This window comes from Calliopsis andreniformis, unplaced genomic scaffold, assembly GCF_051401765.1.
Source record: "Calliopsis andreniformis isolate RMS-2024a unplaced genomic scaffold, iyCalAndr_principal scaffold0150, whole genome shotgun sequence".
In the NCBI taxonomy this organism is placed as follows: domain Eukaryota; kingdom Metazoa; phylum Arthropoda; class Insecta; order Hymenoptera; family Andrenidae; genus Calliopsis; species Calliopsis andreniformis.
This window is the reverse complement of record NW_027480559.1, coordinates 290,549-295,000: the sequence shown is the minus strand read 5'-3', so window position 1 is coordinate 295,000 and position 4,452 is coordinate 290,549. Positions and strand designations below refer to the sequence as shown.

The window sequence follows — 4,452 nt, the reverse complement described above, 5'->3', positions numbered from 1 at the left end:
TTACGTTGGCATCTCGGTGTCACGTACGAGCGATTGTTGGACCGTTCGTCGGCGTTTGCCGCGGTCGCACGAAAACAAGCGAGAATACGCTCTAGACGTCATGGAGGGAAGAAGGTTGTGTGTACGCGGCAGATGACTGGAGACATCGTCGTCATCGTCGTTGCTTTGTCGTTCCGGACTTGCGTGAGTGCTAATTTTCACACGGCGTCGTGAGTCGCTTAATTTGTCGACCGCCCGTGTGTGTATGTGCACCGCTCCGGACGCAAGCGCGCGGACGTACGATCATCGACCAGCCTCCGTGTCTCGCCAAATACCCTCGTGATTGTTAACAGACAGCGTTCGCTTTTCGTGCGAGTTTTCATCCGCGCTCCCGACGTAGTCTGAAATGATGCGTGTAAGAAAGAGGCGTGCGTAACCCGCAACGACACACAAGAGAGTTTGTCGTGAGACTACAGAGAAGGACAATGAAAGGGTGTGCGAGTGAGCATGAACACGAGATCGCGTATACCCCACCCGTGTAGTGTGGTGAAGAAATGTATGACGAGAAACAGAGCCCCAGGGATTCTAGAGGGATCGTCTTGTTGCAGGAACAACGCGAAAAGGAGGCACTCATTCGTCGAAACGATGAAGTTCCGGGATGCATCTTCCCCGGCCACGTTTCGGTCGAGTCGTTTGTGGCTCCGTGAATGTGTTGTGTTGTACTACAACTTGTTTCTGTATCCTGAATCCTCTTTGGCGAGGCTTACACAGCCGCCATATATATGACTCATCACATAGGGATGACTTCTCTCCTAGAAGGAGGAGGTGGAAAGGTAGCAGCGTCCGGTCGCCCCATGTCTTCGCGTTAGTCGATCGCCGAGAGAGACCGCGCGTCAAGTCCGGTCGTCCAGTCCACGAAAGCTATACAAAAAGCAAGCGGACGGGCGTTAAACCATACCGGCAGTCGCCTGGCGAGAGTCTCTCTCCTTTAGATCGAATTAAACGAGACGCGAAGATGCTTTGGTGTGGCGCATTAAGGACGATGTGACTTACTTTCCGCTGATCACTTCTGGCGAATTACGAGGAGCTTCCTTACCTTTGGAAACGCTGCTGTTGCGTTACGACAACATATTCCGAAGGCACACGGCGAAGTTGGGACGACGCATCGAACATGATCTCAAGTCTCTCTCTCATTTCCCATTTCTCGTAACATTCGTTCACACACTCTGCCTGGTCCGCTTCTCTCGGTTGTGTGCCCCCGTTGTACGAGGATTACGCCACAGCTTCTTTCGTCATTTTTACACATATATAAAATATATCACTCTACGTGTGTGATATATTTAACACGTATACGACGACCTCAGAGTAGGCGAGATTACCCGCTGAATTTAAGCATATTACTAAGCGGAGGAAAAGAAACTAACAAGGATTTCCTTAGTAGCGGCGAGCGAACAGGAAAGAGCCCAGCACTGAATCCCGCGGTACTGCCGCAGGGAAATGTAGTGTTCGGGAGGATCCGTTTATCCCGTGACGTTGCATCGCGTCCAAGTCCATCTTGAATGGGGCCATTTACCCATAGAGGGTGCCAGGCCCGTAGCGACCGGTGCGCGTCTCGGGAGGGTCTCTCCTTAGAGTCGGGTTGCTTGAGAATGCAGCCCTAAGTGGGTGGTAAACTCCATCTAAGGCTAAATACAACCACGAGACCGATAGCGAACAAGTACCGTGAGGGAAAGTTGAAAAGAACTTTGAAGAGAGAGTTCAAGAGTACGTGAAACCGTTCAGGGGTAAACCTGAGAAACCCAAAAGTTCGAAAGGGGAGATTCATCGTCGACAAATGCTGGCTCCCGTTGGTGCGCGAAACCCCGAAAGGGGTGTCCGTCGCTTTTCCGCAAGGAGGGCGCACGGATGTTACGGCCAACGGCGAACGTTCCGGCTACGTAGACGTGCACTTCTCCCCTAGTAGGACGTCGCGACCCGTTGCGTGTCGGTCTACGGCCCGGGCGGTTAGACCGTTGCGTCGCCTTGTGCGTGCGCGACGGACCCTCGGTGACCCGACCGGCTGCGCGACGGTGTTCCCCCAGATGGTATCGGGCCGCAACCAGTCTTCTCATTCGAACGGTGCGTCAGGCCCGCCGCAAGCTCGGTCAGCTTTGTTTGCCCTGTGGTACGGACGTCTTTCCCGTTCACGGGCCTGGCCAGCTGTTAGCCGGCGGAGCCCTCGGACTGGCCAAGCTTTGAATTACCTGTCGGCGGCGCTATTGCTTTGGGTACTCTCAGGACCCGTCTTGAAACACGGACCAAGGAGCCTAACATGTGCGCGAGTCATTGGGATGAGTAAACCTAAAGGCGAAATGAAAGTGAAGGTCGTCCTTTGCGTCGGCCGAGGGAGGATGGGCGCTGCATAGTGCTCCGCACTCCCGGGGCGTCTCGTTCTCATTGCGAGAAGAGGCGCACCTAGAGCGTACACGTTGGTACCCGAAAGATGGTGAACTATGCCTGGTCAGGACGAAGTCAGGGGAAACCCTGATGGAGGTCCGTAGCGATTCTGACGTGCAAATCGATCGCTGGAACTAGGTATAGGGGCGAAAGACTAATCGAACCATCTAGTAGCTGGTTCCCTCCGAAGTTTCCCTCAGGATAGCTGGCACTCACTCCTCCGTTCCTTCGGGGACGCGTCGAGTCTCATCTGGTAAAGCGAATGATTAGAGGCCTTGGGGCCGAAACGACCTCAACCTATTCTCAAACTTTAAATGGGTGAGATCTCTGGCTTGCTTGGTTCATTGAAGCCACGAGATTTCGGATTAGAGTGCCAAGTGGGCCAATTTTGGTAAGCAGAACTGGCGCTGTGGGATGAACCAAACGCAGAGTTAAGGCGCCTAAGTCGACGTTTATGGGATACCATGAAAGGCGTTGGTTGCTTAAGACAGCAGGACGGTGGCCATGGAAGTCGGAATCCGCTAAGGAGTGTGTAACAACTCACCTGCCGAAGCAACTAGCCCTGAAAATGGATGGCGCTGAAGCGTCGCGCCTATACTCTGCCGTCAGCGGCAAGTGGGGAGGGACGGTGCCATTACTGGTGACCGTCCTCCATGAAGCCCTGACGAGTAGGAGGGTCGCGGCGGTGTGCGCAGAAGGGTCTGGGCGTGAGCCTGCCTGGAGCCGCCGTCGGTGCAGATCTTGGTGGTAGTAGCAAATACTCTAGCGAGACCCTGGAGGACTGACGTGGAGAAGGGTTTCGTGTGAACAGCCGTTGCACACGAGTCAGTCGATCCTAAGCCCTAAGAGAAATCCTATGCAAATGTGGTGTCCTAAAATCAATGTCTGCAAACATATTATTATACAAAGAGATAAATTGAAAGATAAAAAAAAGAGACACACACACGTTGGGCGAAAGGGAATCCGGTTGCTATTCCGGAACCCGGCAGCGGAACCGTTTAACATCCGGGCCCTCATTGAGTGTTCGTCGGGGTAACCCAAAATGACCTGGAGAAGCCGTCGGGAGATCTGGGAAGAGTTTTCTTTTCTGTATAAGCGTTCGAGTTCCCTGGAAACTTCTAGCAAGGAGATAGGGTTCGGAACGCGAAGAGCACCGCAGTTGCTGCGGTGTCTGGATATTCCCCTCGGACCTTGAAAATCCAGGAGAGGGCCACGGGAGGTCTCGCGCCGGTTCGTACCCATATCCGCAGCAGGTCTCCAAGGTCAAGAGCCTCTAGTCGATAGATTAATGTAGGTAAGGGAAGTCGGCAAATTGGATCCGTAACTTCGGAATAAGGATTGGCTCTGAGGAGCGGGGCGTGTCGGGCTTGGTCGGGAAGCGGGTCTGGCTGACGTGCCGGGCCTGGGCGAGGTGAAGGGTCTTAGACTTCGGTCGACGTCCTGGGATCCGAACTCGGTCCCGTGCCTTGGCCTCCCGCGGATCTTCCTTGCTGCGAGGCTTCCGCGTCGGTTCAGCCGTCGCGTGTCGTTTCTTCGGCCGCCATTCAACGCTCGGCTCAGAACTGGCACGGACCAGGGGAATCCGACTGTCTAATTAAAACAAAGCATTGCGATGGCCCCCGCGGGTGTTGACGCAATGTGATTTCTGCCCAGTGCTCTGAATGTCAACGTGAAGAAATTCAAAAAAGCGCGGGTAAACGGCGGGAGTAACTATGACTCTCTTAAGGTAGCCAAATGCCTCGTCATCTAATTAGTGACGCGCATGAATGGATTAACGAGATTCCCTCTGTCCCTATCTACTGGTGGGCAGCGGTTAAGATCCCCAATGTCGCCTGAGGTGTCGGGTTGGGCTTGCCCAAACTAGTATCCTAGACTGGGGGGAGCTGCAGGGACTCGGTCCTCATAGTGGTTGTCCTGCGCAGAGACGTGGCTCCGTCTCAGAAGCGCCCCCGAATGCAAGATCTGATCGATTGAGACCGCACACTAAATGCAGCCACGCAAAAAGCGAATAAGCACCATCGAGAGGTCTCGTCCAAC

The 4,452-nt window shown here is 54.1% G+C and overlaps 1 pseudogene; it reads left to right on the top strand.

The window, feature by feature from the left end:
- Positions 1 to 1,334: 1,334 nt before the first annotated feature.
- LOC143187699 (large subunit ribosomal RNA) lies at positions 1,335 to 4,244 on the top strand (annotated as a pseudogene).
- Positions 4,245 to 4,452: the final 208 nt, after the last annotated feature.